Here is a 16458-nt window from a genome sequence, read left to right as displayed (position 1 = left end):
TTCCCTTCCTTTTGTAAGGGAGCTTACAAGACTCGTCTGTGTCCTGAGAATGGATGAAGTCAGGTGTCCAGGGCTTGATGCTGTTGTGGTTTATACTGACTGGTTTTGATATTAATTTTTATTAACTTTGCTTTTTATCCAGTAAGTCCTTAAAATCTGAGATGTGAGTCAGCTCAGAGAAGCTTTCTTCCGCTATTCCCCTAATTATTATTACTCTTCCTCCACACCCTTTCACGTCTCCCAGTATTTGCATGTTAGATTTCCTACATTTACCCCCCTGGAGTCTTAACATTTTTCGTTCGTCCCTCTGTTTCCGTTGTATGATCGCTTAGTGTGTCAGGATGTTTCTTCCTTTTGATCTTCAGAACCAGTTAGTCAGTTTTTGGGAGTGATGATGTATTTTGGGTTGCCATAACAAAATACCACAGACCAGGTGGTTTATACAACAGACATTAATTTTTCCCTTCTGGTGGTTAAAAGGCCAAGACGAGGGTGCCGGTAGAGTTGACTTCTGGTAAGACCTCTTTCCTCAGCTTGCAGACCTTCTTACTGTGTCTCCACATGGTCACTTCTCTGTGTGCACAGAGAAAGAGCTCTCTGATGTCTCTTCCTCTTCTTATAAGAACACCAGTCCTATAAGATTAGGGCCCCACCCTTATGACCCCATTTAACGTTAATCACCTCCTTAAAAGCCCCGTTTCCAAGTATTGTCCCATTGAGGGTTAGAGCTTCAACAGATGAATTAGGAAGGCACACAGTTCGGTCCATAACAGATGATTATCATTGAGTTTCCTTATTAAAGTTTTCAATTCAGAAACCATGTCTTTTAGTTTCAGGCCTTGGCATTCTGCAATTTTCTCTCTTTGAGAATGCTACCACTCCTTAAGGTGAAATTGTTTTCTCCTGGCTCTTTACTTATTTGACTCCAGGGGAACCACAAGTTGGGGTGGACACTTGGCGCCCCTGCTCGTGTTCAGGAGCCCTCTGTGCTTAGGCATTATTTATTTGCCACTCTTGCACGTGAGTCCTGTAAGCAGGCATCGAAGGTCGGGTTAAAGACCAGTAGGAGATGGGGGGCTACACAGTTACTCCGGTGGCTCAGCAGGAAGCGAGCTGGCAGAATGGAGCCTTTTGTTGCTATGCAGAGAAGCATCTCTGCTCCCTGACGTCTGCCCGCACCAGCAGGTGGGAAAATGTCATCTCCCCTCTCGAAGCCTAGGGAAAATTCATCTCATTGGCACAGCCCCCTCCAGATCTCCCAGGATGCCCAGGATTAAGGGGCATAGGCTCTGGGTGGAGATGGGACACATTTTGGACATTCTGGGCAGGAGACGGGTGAGGATTCAAGTCTAGTGCCCCCCCCCGCTCGTCCCCCTGACAGTCGGTCCCTCCTTCAGAGACAGTTGCCCACCATCGGGGTCCATGATTAGGGTTCCATTCCCTGGCTCCCCCTGCACCCTCTCTTCTCCTCACACACACAGCATCTCTACCTTTGATTCCACAGTAGACCGTGAAGAGCTTTTAAAACACATCCCTAATCACTAGCAAACACAAATTATTTTCTCCTTTCTCCAGGAGAGGGAAAGTTCTACCTTCAAACACTCCCCTGAGGTGGAAAGAAATCGATCCCTTGATGACTGCTAGCACAGACTGCTTTGAATCTTTCTGATACAGATACTCATTTTTTAAAAGAATGAATAAATAGAAACATTTGAGTTTCCGTGTAAACAGAGGTTAAACACACACCCGGTTGCAACTCTTTTACCTCTAACTTAGCCTTTCATGCCCTCCTGAATGGCCCCGTGACGGAGAGGCCGCAGCCCCAGAGAAGCAACCACATGGCTGCAAGGTCCTTGACCCCCGTAGTCAAACCTCAGTGAAATGGCACAGTGGGGCTGGCTTCTCCGGATGCACAAGGCGAACCACGCACTGCTGTGTGTGTGAGACGTGTCTGTGCCTTTAACTTGTGCTCTGTGTCTGTGTGTATTTTCCTAACGAAACCTGGAAGTCCTTTAAAAGCAGATGCACTGTTGATACTGAGAGGTATCCCCACCAAGCCCCACTGTGGTGCTTGACAATTTCATATTCAGTCAGTATTTTCTGAAATGAGTGAGTGAAACAACAGAAAGGGAAGAAAAGCAATATGATATGATATAGATGAAAAGTAAGGAAACTGCTGCTTATGGCCACATTTTATAGTCCTAATGATTTGGGGAACTGACACAGTGGTTATCAGGAAAATCACCATCTTTCTAACCCAGATCTTCCGTGCGCTAATCTGCGAGGTAGTGGTCAGTGTTGAACACAAATATGATGGCTTTCTCCAGATTGCTCTTAGTCACATGGTTTTGAAATCTTCAACACGCACACTGTTGTTCAAATGTGACCAAATAAACCAGCAAGAAAAGCCACGCATTTGTGTATGCAGACCGCTGTATAAGGAGGCACCAGTAAATGCAGCCAGCAAAAATGTTTGCATTTCTCAGATTGAGATTCTGATCGGAAAACACACGTGCTCAGGCTACTGGGATATGGTCCCATGCTGCACAGCTGCTAAAGCCAGACTGGTGTCCCCACTTCTCTATATTCTACTTGGAAAGATGGAGGCCCCTCAAGAGCTACTGGGCAGAAAGTGGGGGACCAGTGAAGGTAGTGCAACCTGGGCATTGCAATCCCCGCATGAAATGCTGTGGACCACAGCAGGACTGGGACAGGAAGGGGTGGTCATATTTCATGTCCACTATCTCTTCTTAGTCCTGGCAATATTCCAGAATCACCTCTGAAAACATACCAGTGCCCAGATCCTGCTCCAGAAAGTCTGTGTTGGGGACCGGGCATCGATCCATTTTAATCTCCCTGGGCAGATGTAATGTGCCAAGGTTGAGAACCACTTGTTTAAGCGTTATCATCATTAACCTACTACTGGATTATAGCTCTGAGAAGATTTGAGTAGCCTGCAAGAAGGAGACAGTAAAACAAAACCAAGTACTACAGACAGGAGTTGGATAATATGGAGGGCCAGCTTGACAAAGTGTTATGAGGTCCAGAAATGCCCTTTGGAGTTGGTATTGGGGTACATCTCAGAGTTCCTACTTTAAAAAAAATTGCCAGGAATTTTTCTCTGATCTCTCCTCACAGCCCTCTCCTCCATCCCCAACCCAGTTCTAGGTGCCAATGCTGTAATAATAATAATAATAATAATAATGATGATGATGATGATGATGATGATGATGATGATGATGATGATGATGATGATGATGATATCCATGCTTGGAAGACAAGTTTGTGAAATGCTTTCAAAACACAGGGTTGAGATGAAAATGATGGGAGAGACAATAGCTATACAGGGTGGAGAACTGAAGTCCAACAGAAGAATTACTGCTTTCCCTGGGACAGAAAACAGAGCAAAAATTAAACTCGTAATTGAAGACAATTATCCTGATCCCTCCCGTGCCGCACGGTGAATATATGAAAAGAGACTCTACCAAGATACACCCTGTCAACTTATTTCAGTTTCCCGGATGATGGAAAACATCCAACCTGCGCAGAAAACCCAGGCTGTTCAGTACCCACTTCACCCAGGTCTCACCTGCGATCCTCAACAGCTTGTTCACGCTGAACTCGCAGCTCCAGACACAGCATCTGTGTTTACACCTCTGTGCGTTTGGAAATTCAGCTGTCTGGGCTTAAGGCCTCCTCCCCACCCCCTCCCAGTCTTCTTTAACATCTACTCATCCTTCAAGGCCGGTCTCAGCCTGTATTCTTAGCGAGCCCCCTTCCCGTTCCCTTTATTAGGGTGAGTCTCTCGCTGACCCCGCTCCCCTCTCTGCACCCACCGCACCCCATTTTATGATCAGAGCTGCATCTGCCTCCTAGCTAGACTGTGAGCCTTTCCTTGGGGCAGGAAGCACTGCCTGTCTCATACACATACCCCCTAGCTGGTGCCCGACAAAGAGGTGCTTGCTTCATAGTTTGGCTTTTATCTCCCTGTGTCTCCCCTGCAGGTTTCTAAAACAGGTCTTGGCCCTGTCCTCCAGAGCACAATGGACATTCAGTCCTCTATCCCTGAAGGCGTCTCAGGAATGCTGCCTGGGCAGCCAGAGGGCAGGGCAGGGCAGCCCCGCCCGGTGGGTGGGTGACTCCAGCCTCCCACAGAGCCAGTCACCTGGGCCCCCAGGTCTGAGCCACCAGCCGTGGATGATCCGGAGGCTCAGAGACCCATCTCTTGGGCCTGTAAAAACCAGACTGGCGGGGACCCCTTTCCCTGCCTGGTGGGGCCACAGTACAGAGTTCACTTCCTGCCCACCATCCAGCAATAATCATGAGAAAAGCAATGGCTGAAATTATGCAGCAGAAAGAGAGACAGGCCACACGAACCTTTGATTAATAATAAGCTCAGTAGGTAATCTATTCAAAAAAAAAAAAACTATAAACTATCCTGCCCTCCTCCCCACTGCTTCTCGCCCCAAGCCTCTCCCAAGGATATTGCAGTAGATCTTTACAAAGTGCTTAAGAGATGCTTCTCAGTCCCCGGAAAAATTCCCTGCGTGTAATTTCTTCTGACGCCACGAAGGTGGTTTCTGCAAAAATGCACGACTTGTTTCTCTCGGGGAGGGACTCTCACAAGAAGTCTGTTGACTGAGGGCTTTGGGGTTGCCCGAGCCTTCCCGCTCGCGATTTAGATCCAGTAACCACTCATGGGGGCAGGTGTTGCCGTCGCCACTTTACAAATAAGGAACCTGAGGCCCAGGTGCAGTGCCGGGCCCAGAGCCCCTGAGGACGGGCACTCAGACCCTGGGTCCCCGCAGCCAGGCCCTTCCTGCCATCCCAGGCGGCCTCCGTGACTGGGGAGAAGAAGAGGGAGTCGAGGCCAGAAACTCTAGTTTTTTTCTCCTTCCTACACGTCTCTGTGGTGGCTCTCAGTTTCCAAAACACACGGACTGTGTCGTGTACCTCTAGGGTGCTTCCCTGCTGCCCTGGTTTCCCATGTGTGGAACATTGGATTAGAGACGTTGTTAGACCTTGGACGGTCCTACTCAGGGAAGAAAATTGAAGGCCACTGCCCATCGTGTGACACAGCTCTGGAGAACTTGTTTCAATCCTCGGCTTCAAAACATTAAAATCTTCTAATCTGAGACTTAGCTTTTGACCTCTAACAAGGAGAGTAAATAAGCAAGCCCAGACAACACAAGCACTGCGCAGAGTCACGAAAGCCCAGTCTAGCATTTTAGCAATTAGGGGTACTCGTCCATAAAGCACTTAAAAATCCATTTAGACTGTCCAAGTCGGTTCAAGGTCTTTAATCTTGGGTAAAGTAAACAAGACTGTTTTTAAGTTGGTTGGGCTTTTTTTTTCTCCCCCTATTTTAAAGCAAGGATATTGGGAGAGAAAAAAAAATTAGACGTTCAGGGCCAGACCTTTGGACCCCAGTAATGTGTAACAGCTGCAGATGCTGGTCAGACCTTTTGGTGGTATTTTCAGTCTGCCAGCGCCAGCTCATCCTCTCATAGGTCGAAAACAACACATCTCCTTGAAGTACACTTCTCTTTTCATTTGTGGCTTGGAAATTCCTCAAGGGGCAAGGCCCCAACATAATTCTGCACCCCACAAGCTGCAGCTCAGCCCATGGGGTCTCAGCACATGCTTGCTGTTAACAGACCAACCATTGGAAGCAGCGGGTCATCGTTGCTCATTGTTTGCCGTGAACAAATCTCACCATCGCCCGCAGGCACCCGGCTCTCCAGCCACAGCCCGCTTCCAAGTTCGAAAAGCTTCAAGCTACGTGTGCCTCTCATTTTGCAGCCACTGGTTCTCCTCCTGGAGCACATCGCGGTCCCTCTGCCCCCACCCCATGTCTCTCAGTCCAAGGGACACCTCAGAGGAGCTTTCCTGATCCCTTGGAACTTCCCTGCTTTGCTTTTCTGCTCCCGGTCTCCTGGCAGTGAGTTCTGGAAGGGCTACTATGTATTTCTCAGTGTCTGTTTGTTTAATGTCTGTTTTCCCCACCAGACTCCATGAAGGCAGGGACAACAAGTGCTTTATTCCCCAGTGCTCCTGATGGCTAAGTTATTCACCTCCACTCCATCCCTAGGGCCCAGCCCCAGGCCTTAGCCAATCAGGAGCACTAGGTACACAACTCTCAGTCTTGTCTTCCTCTCAGGCAAAGGTCTTGAAGTGTGGCTTGTGCCCCTTAGCCAGCATGGCTCAGCCAACTAGTTACTCACCCAAGGCAACAAAACAGTTTAGAGGGAGTGGCTCGCAGGGGCCTAAGGAGGTACTGTTCTGTCCGGAACAAGGTGCACCTATGAGAGAATTCCCGAGCAGTGGAGGTGGAATGGGGCCAGAAGGGAGGAAGTGGTGCCTGTTTCCACCTGGAGAACTTGTCCAACGGGCCCGCAGTCACACCTCCACTCCTAATGCTTGTTCCACTGGAAGTGATTGTTCTCCTGCCTGCGGGATTCCCTCACCAGGAGGGTTCCCAGGAGACCCCTGCCGGGCCGTGTGTGTGCCAGCAGGTGTGGCGCCCGTAGGCAGCAGTGCGCTCAGCTCCAGACCCCACTGGAGACCAGACACCTCAGAGCTGCTGGGAGACTTAGGAGCCAAACAGAGCATGGAACCTTGAGCCCTGATGCTTTCTCAGGGCACCGCACTCCATTCCCAGATGGAGAAGAGATGTTGCAAACACAACACTCAGGTTCATAATACCATCCCCTTTGGACTTTTTTTTTTTTCCCCCAATTTTGATCTCCTAATAAGTCTGGATGGCCTTTAAAAAAATCTTTTAATTTTGAAATAATTATGAACTGACTGGAAGTTTCAAAGATAGTACAGAAAGGTGCTGCCTTCACTGGTTTTTCCCCAAGACTTACATCTTACACGAGCAGAGTACAGGATCAAACCAGGACACTGACATTGGTACGATGTGTGTGTATAGACCTGTCATTTTATCGCAGGTACAGATTCTTGTAACCAGCACCGCCATCAAGATAGAGAACTGTTCCTTCCCTACGAAGATCTCCCTCATGCTTCCCCTTAGTCACAGTCACCCCTCACCCCCTGCCCCCCACCATCTCTAACTGGAAACCACTATCTGTTTTCCATCTCAATAATTCTGTCATTTAGAAAATAGTATATAAATGGAACCATACAGTATGTAATGTTTTAAGATTGGCTTTTTCCATTCGGCATAATGCTCTTGAGATTACGTGCAGCAACATTTTACCCCTTTTCATTGACGATAGGCTCATTGTGGGGAGTTACCTCAGTCAGCTATCCACCCGTTGAGGGGCATTTTGGTAGTTTTTGACTACTAGGCATACGTAGCTGTTCCGTGAGCCATTATGTAGAGGCTTCTGTGTAGACGTCCATCTTCATTTCTTTGAGAGTGCAATCTCTGCTGAGTGTGTCTTTTGGGTTTTCTTAGGGCCAAACTCTTTACCAGAGTGACCGTATCATTTTACATTCCCATGAGCAATATATGAATACTAGTTTCTTCACATCTCTGCTGGCATTTGGTATTGTCGCTTTTTTATTTTAGCTGTTTTAATAGCTGTGTAGTGACAAGTCATCATGTTCTAAATATGCATTTCCCTAATGATTAGTGATGTTAAACGTTTTTTCATGTGCTTATTTGCCATTATGTATCCTCTCTGATGAAATGTCTCTTTGTGTGATTTTGTCCAATTTCTAATAGGACTTTTTTTTTTTTTTACTATTGATAATATGAGGATTCTTCATATAGTCTAGATGAGTCTTTTGTCAGATATATGGTTGCAAATATTTTCTCCCAGTCTGTAGCTGGTCTTTTCATTATCTTAATGGAATATTTCAGAGAGTGAAGGTTTTTAATTTTGACAAATCTAATTTATTGATTTTTTTCCTTTTATAAGTTAATGCTTTGATGTTAGATCTAAGAACTCTTTACTGTGGCCTGGGTCCTAAAATTTTTTCCCTATATTATCTTCTAAAAGTTATAATTTAATATTTTAGTTACATTTAGACCTATAGTTGATTTTGAATTAATTTTTGCATACGGTATGATTTTTACAAGGTTCATTTTTCTTTCTTTCTTGTTTCTGTCTGTGGATACCCAGTGTTACAGCACCATTTGCTGCAAGGACTACCTTTCCTCCATTGAACTGCTTTTGCTTTTGCCCCTTTGTCCAAAACCAGTTGCTCCTACTTGCTATTTCTGTTTCTCTGTTTTGTCCATTGATCTGTGTGTCCTTCCCTTCCCCAGTGCCTCGCAGCCTTGATTACTGTAACTTTATTACTGTACATATTGGTCTTGAAGGTGGTTAGAGTGTTTCTTCCCACTTTATTCTTCTGTTTCATAGTGATTTTAGCTCTCCTAGTTCTTTGCCTTTCCATAAAAAGTTTAGAATAGTTAAAATTCTTGCTGGTATTTTGGTAATTAAAACCTGTATACCAGTTTGGGGCAATGTTGCATCTTTATTATGTTGAAGCTTCCAGCTAATGATCACAGTATGTCTTTTTATTTATTTAGATAGTCTTGGATTTCTTTCACCAGTATTTGCTGGTTTTCAGCAAACAAGTCCTGTGTATGTTTCGTTAGGTTTATCCCTAAATATTTCAGTTCTGGGGGCATGGGGCCACAGCGCAGTCTGTGGTGTTTAGGTGGACTAGAGCGGTTGTCTCTGTCTAACTGTCTGCAAGACTGACCCTTTCCTGGTCCTTTGGCTACAGGGAGCAGGCTTTTCTTGGGGCATCTGTCTGTTTGCAACCAGTGGCATTTCTGAATTGCTGTCTTCCTTTGTACCCAGTCTGGGGTCTTAATAGGAAACCCAGGGAATTTATCACCTTGTCGTTCCTGGAGTCCTGAGATCCCTAACCAGTGCTTTCTTTTCTCCACTTTTCTTATGTTTCTTTTATATATAATGCCATGCACTTCTAGCTGTACTTGGCAGGAGGGATAACAAAAGGCACATGTGCACCATCTTTCCAGCAGTGGAAATCTCCCCGCTCCCTTGGATTTTAGAAGCTGACATTGCTAGCCACCCTGGAATCCCCGTGTAAGTTGCTCTATGATGCTGGTGCATTCATGGAACGCTCAGTGCCTTGGACTGGGGATCCCAAGGGTCAAGGTTTTAATAAAACACTGCAAAGAAGCAGCTCCAGGAACTTCATTTACATCGCGTCACACACGTATAAATAATTTTAAAACATTGTTTGAGGGGGTCTGAAAAATCTAGAACACATTTACCATTTGGTTATTTATTAGAAATCATCACATTTCAGTTAGTGAACAAAGGTGACAGATAAGGAAAGAAGCAGAAATCAAATTTCAGTCTCACTTGTCTAACATGAACTTGAATGTAAAAATTCCCCAAAACTCAGGAGCTCTCAGGTGTTGGGAGAGAATGGTGAGCTCAGGAAGCTCCCACAAAATCCTCATTTCTTTTCCTTCTTTAAGATATTGGTTACATCAGCTGCCTCACGTTCTCAATACTCATAACCTTACTAAGCCTTTGCTTCTTATAATATCCAGGAGATATATGTATATTATAAATAAATAAATAAATAACATATAAATAAATAAATAAATAAATAAATAAATAAATAAATAAATAAATAAATCAATCAATAAATAAATAAATAAATAAATAAATAAATAAATAAATAAATATATTTACCAGGAAAAAAGCAAACCAGCAAATAAGTAAAACTGAAATCTCATCCAGACTCAAGCTGTAAGAAATGAAGCCCTTCCCTGAGTGTTTCTACAGGTGGGGACTTACAGGCACCTCCTCTCATTTTGACCTGCTTCCAGCTCTTTCTTGGTGATTCTGCCCGTCTAATGCCTGTGTCTGCTGGCTGTCACATTCTCTTGGCATTGTTTTGCCCAGATACCGACACAGTTGCTCTTTTGTTTTTTTCCATTTCCCAAGACACCACTAACACAGTGCTATGCGGGTAACAGGATTCACTGAAGGCTCGAGAATAACAAAGGGGAATTATTGCACAAGACAAAAAGTAACTTAAAACTGACCATCCCTGCCTTGGGCCTGCCTTACCGCTGGCACTCTGACTCCTGACTTGAACTCACTAGGGAAAAATCAAAACTGTCTAAATATTGAGTGATCTAAGCAGAGTAGTTTCTCTCTTTTTGTCTTGACAACAGCGAGGGAGCTTATTTATAACCGAAAGGGCCATTAAAGCATTTTCTTAAAGAAAAAGAATTGTTTTCTTCCTCAGAATGGATTTCACTTTCCCAAACACAAAATTGGTTGAAGTCATTCAAATAGCATTCACCCCCATACCTTAAAATGTTCACGTCTTGTAACCAAGAGATAATTTGTGTGGTCTGACAAGTTTTCTTTTTTTTCCCCCAATGTATGAATGTATCCATATGAAAAGCATCTCAAGGGTTTAAAGTTAAGTCAGATCACGACGTGTGCTTGAAAGTCTACAAAACTGGGAAACAGAGTGTCTCTTACAGAACTCCTGTGCTGTGAATCGCAAAATATGTGAAAGCTATAAAACTTAACCCGGTTTCAGGCACCCTTAATATATTAGCTGGCCCTTTCCTGAGCAGAGTAAAATTTAAAGAAATTAGGAGAGTCCTGAAATATTTGGGTGGAAGTAACCACGCCTTACCTAATACATGTCTCTCTCCATCTGCGATGTGTTTACTTTCTACAACTGAGAGAATTTCAGTAGGGTACATGACAGTCAAAAGTTCCTCAGAGGGGGATGGGGGGATAGCTCAAGTGGTAGAGCACAGGCTTAGCATGCACGAGGTCCTGGGTTCGATCCCCAGAATCTCCATTAAAAAAAAAAGTAATAATAAATAAACAAATAGTCCTGATGACCCTCCTCCGAAAAAAACCCTCATCTCTTAAAAAAAAAAAAAAGTTTCTCCGAGGAGGAAAGGTCTGTTAGGAATGCCTCTTCCCAAAATAATCTTTCCCCCTTCGCAATTCACCCCACGCCCCATCATTACCTTGGAACATCATCATGAGATTAAAGATATGAAAAATTGTTTATTCACTTTTATTTTCAATGTTTCAGGTAGAAAATTCCATTGTTATTGTCTTAATTTAATGTGCTCTTATGAATGGAAAATATTTGCAAGAGTTTTAATGTTCACCTACAACCTCACTGTCCTAATTTTTTCTCAGCCATGAATCCTCCAAACACTGGGGGGGGGGGGGTGGTTTAAATGTCACCCGAATGACTTGGGGAAAGAGTAATATCTGGCTGCTCTCTGCTGAGTTAAATGAGAATTTCTTCTCACTTGCTAAATCGACTCACCCCACCTACCACAAGCTGGTCCTCTAAGCCCTTGCACAGCCCGTCTTGATGACAGCCATGTCCTGTGGGTCAGATGGGTTTCGAAGCAAATGGTGAAACGCTCCGTCTCTCTGGTTTAGGTATAAGTGGCAACTCCAGAAAGTAAGAGATGGGCTGATACCAGAACTTCATGTGCCTCATTCACATCCTCAGATAGCAATACGACTCTTGTCCTAGTTGGGCTCCCCCAACAGCAGAGTCAGAGACAAGGACTTGGTCTGTCTGGGAGAAGGTCTAGGATGCAGGGGAGGGGAAGGCGGGAAGGGGGGAGAGCCAGCCTAAGTGTGCGTTACCGAGGTTGCTGCAGCAGCGACAGGGGCTCAGTTCTGCTGCAGCAGCGACAGGGGCTCAGTTCTGCAGGGACCTCTGGTACAGAACGGCTTCCAGAGTGTTCCATCCAAAGGATGAGAAGCTGGGCATCAGTCTCCCAGCTCACTCTCCACGGGTGGACGGTGGCTCCTGGGGTGTCACCCCCTCACACTTGCAGGTTCTGTGTGTGTGTGAGGGCTCCCAGCTTCCCAGGAGGCTCGCCTTCTGTTTGGGGGGATGTCATCACCTGAGCCCACACTGAATTTGCATCAGAGCTGCAGCCACAGTCACAGGTGGGCTGTGGGGATGTGGCACAGGTGCTGAAAGCATCCGCTACCAGCATGTTGTCCCTCTGCACCCGCCACTCCCAGCTATGCCTCGGGGTCGCTGCTCGCCAGGGGATCATCCAGAAGACTGATTAGTGAGTCTAGCTCAAAGGACACTGGCATGGAAGGTCACCGCTGTCAGCCTCCCCTGATTGGTGTGGGGCCCTAAGAAGGGGACCGCCCTCCTCCATCTTCCTGCCAACCTCTGCCTTCGTCCACATCCCGCCTCCTGCGAAGCAGTCCCTGTGTGACTGAGAGGAGCTGTCAAGCTCACCTGGCCCCTGTGCAGAGGAGAGCTGCTGTGTAAGAGAGCATTTCAGGTGACCCTTGCAGAAGGTGGCAGAGAATCCTCCGACCCTCCTCAGTATGTCTCCCCTGCCCCCCAACCCACCGGCCTGCTCACACCCAGCCCTGTGTCAGGACTGGGTTGGGTTCCTCCTGTGCTGCCCTGACCAATGAACTTCTCCACATGTGTCCCTATGCCCTTGCCGTTCCATTCCCCCGTGTGCACCAGGAGTTGGTTGAGCATCACACTATGTCTCATTTCTGCGCCCAAGACCTAGTGTAGTACTTGGGACACGAGGCTTCTCTGCAAACCCTTGTGGAAGCAAAGGAGGTGAAGAGGGAGGGAAGAGGGAGATCCGTTGCTAGGAGATCAGATGATTCACTTGTGTGGTGGTTGCCAGAGATAAGTCATCGGACCCATGTGGGGAATTCCCAGAACTAACAATTTAAAACAATACTTAGCTGCAATCGATTGCAAAATGCAGTCCTGACTTAGGCACTTAACTTTTGCCTGTATTATTTTTTTAAGAAAGAGATGCTCCAAGAGCCAGTGACTCAGACCTCCAGGTGACTTGGCTGTGGTTTCCTATGAGTCAGGCCTACCAGACAGTTGAGGACAGAGGTGAACAGGAAATAGGCTGAGAAAAGCCAGAGAAGCAGAGAGAGTCAACACAGACGTCGAGGAGGCTTCCGCAGCTCGCTCAGGCCAAAGGGCACACAGGGCCGAGGACACTAGGCACTCACACTCCGTGCCCTGCCTCCTCTCTCCCGATCGGACATCTTGACAATCGTGATACTCGCCCACGGTGCAGAATGTGCACCAGCTGATGGCACTAAGTGACTGGAGAGAAAGAAAACAAAGCTGACTGCTGCCCTCGAAAGTGCAAACGGGCAAAGACGTGAGGCCACTTGGAACAGAAAGAAGCAGCTGCCGCAACCCTGTGCCCCCCGCCGAGCCCCCAGCAGCCGCCCCCGCTGGTCTGAGCTGGCCCTCAGGATGTTTACCGTCTAACGCAACCGACGAACAGAAACGTAAGAGCCTCTAATTACACAGATTGCTGAGTGTCATGCACAGGAAACAACGTGTTACTTTTGTAATTCTGAGCACAGTGTATAAAGCGCTTTCCCCACATGCCCCATCATCTAACAACAGTCCTGGAATGGCGATTGCTATTTACGGGCACAGAAACTGAGACACAGAGAGGTTACGTGACACGTCCTAATTCACACAGCTATTACCAGGCAGATCCTGGTGTTGAACTCAGGTTGTCTGGGCCCAAGACAAGTGCTGTGTCTGGGACCCCACAGCAAGTCCCCATCAGCTGGTCACCTATAGCCTCCCTGACCTCGCCTCTGTCTCCTGAGCAGAGGTGTATATGCCTCGATCCCAGCACGTCAGTGACGAGAGCAGATAGTATGAAACTTGGAGAAACACTAGCTGCATCCAAAAAGAGAGCCTGCTGCTGATCATGCTGCTGAACTAACATCCAGAAGAAAAAGAGTGAACGTTTTAGGTGAATGTGTAAATGAAGCTAGGAGAACTGTGAGGTAGTTGAGTATTGCACAAAGATCATTGAACACACAGTGCTAAAACTGGGAAAAGAAAGGTCAGCAAGGAATGTGTTCTTCCAGAGCTGGGCAGAGACCAGGACCAAAGATACGAGGATCTGGAAGCAGGGGACCAGGAGACGTCCTACACGGAGCCCCATGTGCTGCACTGGGGACTCAGCCCCTTGCCTGCCCAGTCCTCCTGGAGGGTCCTGGGTACCGTGGGTCCTTTCTAAGAAGAACAGTGTCCAGCCATGTTGGACCAACGCTGCTCACACAGAATTGATGTTAGTAACTGGCAGAACGGGGATGTCTATTTGATGCTATGACTGAAGGCCACACTGCCTCCCAAACATTCCTTGGTATTCAGTCTATTTTAAGATTCAACCAACAACTCTTAGGCCCCTACAGATGAACCAAGCACTGTGCAGAGAGTTTTTGTCACTTCCGTATTGTATTTCCACAGTAACCTGGTGAGGTGGGTCTTTTTTTTCTTTCTACATTTTTAAACAATTGAAGTGTAGCCGATTTACAATGTTGTGGTAGTTTCTGGCATACAGCAGAGTGATTCAGTTATACACACACATCCTTCTTCATATTCTTTTCCATTATGGTTTAGTACAGGATATCGAATGTAGTTCCCTGTGCTGTACAGTAGGACCTTGTTGTTTATCTGTTTTATATATAGTGGTTTGTGTCTGCTGATCCCAAACTCCTAATTTATCCCTCCTGCTCTTTCCCCTGTGGTAACCATAAGTTTTGTGTTCTATGTCTGTGAGTCTGTTTCTGTTTTGTAAATAAATACATTGTCTCATTTTTTTTAGATTCCACAAATAAGTGATATCATGTGGTATTTGTCTTTCTCTGACTCAGTAGGATAATCTCTAGGTCCGTCCATGTTGCTGCAAATGGCATTATTTCCTTCTTTTTTATGGCTAAGTAGTATTCCATTGTATATCTATGTGGGTAGGTCTTTATCATTATCATTTTTGCATAAAGAGGGCTGAGACCCCAAGGGTTGATGCATCTGCAAACGGTTCTTTGTGGAAGAGCTGGGATTTGATGCAGCTCCTCCCTCCAAAGTCAGGGCCCTTCCCACCCCTGCAGATTTTGCTTCCCCACCCAGATAGAAATGAGTAAGGAGAACCAGGGTTGGACAGGCACACTCTGACCAGTAGGGTGTTGCTGGTGGGATAAACCACTCCCACAGAAGCCCCCGTTGCTCTTCCACCTTGAGTGACCCTGGAAAGCCATGGGACAGGGCGAGGGCTTGGGCTTTGGAGGGACACAGATGTCCTTTAGCTCATAGCCTTGCCCCTCACTGTCTTGGTGGCCTTGTGCAAATCAACCCAATTCTCTGAGCCGCTGGTACCACTAAGAAAGGGGGTCCTGGCATCAACTTCATAGGGATTTTGCAAGGATTAAATAAGATCATAGAAAGAAAGCCCTTCATTCAGGGGTCAGCGCGTGGTAGGTTCCTGTTGGTGGGCCTGGTATTTCTAACTTCCTGCCCACTGGGTTCTCAGGCCCAGGAGAAGAGACACTATAATTAGGCTATTCTGCTGTGGAATTCCTCAGAGCCTCGTGCCTCTCTTTTTTTCCTTCCATTGTCTCTCCCTTCCTTTCCCACCCACAATTTGAAGCTGACTGTTCTGTCTACAGGAAGTGTGTTCAACGAGAAAAATGTTTGTGTTCGCGCCCTGTCCCAGGGCTTTGCTGGCATGGTCCTGTCTTCTGGCCCTTGGGGAGTGTTGGAAATGTGGTCAGATGCACCTGTGGTCAGTCTCACAGGCACGACTCACACAATTGTTAGAAAAGAAATTTCATTCGCAGAAAGTGATATGAGGGATGTATCGAAATGGGCATGGATTTTAGAGATGTGGGTCTGGGTCCACATCCCAGCTGTGAGCTTTGGCTGTGAGCTCTAACCAAGCTACGTCCTATTCCCAAGTCTCAGTGTCCTCGTCCGTGAGACTTTCAGGACTCTGATTTGAATAATGAGTAACAGTGTTTTGAAATATCTGGACAAAGTCATGCACAGAGCAAATGTTTGATAAGTGAACATCTAACACCCTGCTGTTTGGCATCGAAAATGCCTAGTCCACAGGCCCAATCTAGCCCACTACCTGTTTTTATAAATAAAGTTTTATTGAGACACAGCCACACCCACCTGTTTACATATTGTCTGTGGCTGCTTTCACGCTACAACAGCAGAGTCGAGTAGCTGCAACTTCCTGTCGGTTCCTTTCTTCCCCCATCTAGAAGGTAGAGGGCTGTTGTGGTAGACTCAGGTCATGATAGCTACAGCGGTTATGGGGTACCTCCAGCAACTGCTTGTTTAGTGTATCCGTCGGGACTAAATTCAGCTACGTTAATAGAAAAAACAAAGTAATAGTGGCTTAAACATAAGAGAAGCTGATTTGTCCCTCATATAAGTCTGAAGATAGGCAATCCAGGGCTGTTCTTTCCTACAAAAGACCCAGGGACCCGGGCTCTCTTACCTTGCAACTTTCCCTAGAATGAGACCTTCATCTTCACGGTCCAAGATGGTGGTTAAAGTTCCAGCCATCACACTCTCATTCCAGGTAGCTGGATAAAGAAAGTGATAAAGAGAAAGGGGAAAAAATATATTCAGCAATACCTTTTTTTAAGGACGGTTCCTAGCAGCTGCCACCTG

This window comes from Camelus ferus, chromosome 17, assembly GCF_009834535.1.
Source record: "Camelus ferus isolate YT-003-E chromosome 17, BCGSAC_Cfer_1.0, whole genome shotgun sequence".
In the NCBI taxonomy this organism is placed as follows: domain Eukaryota; kingdom Metazoa; phylum Chordata; class Mammalia; order Artiodactyla; family Camelidae; genus Camelus; species Camelus ferus.
This window is presented reverse-complemented; position numbering follows the sequence as displayed.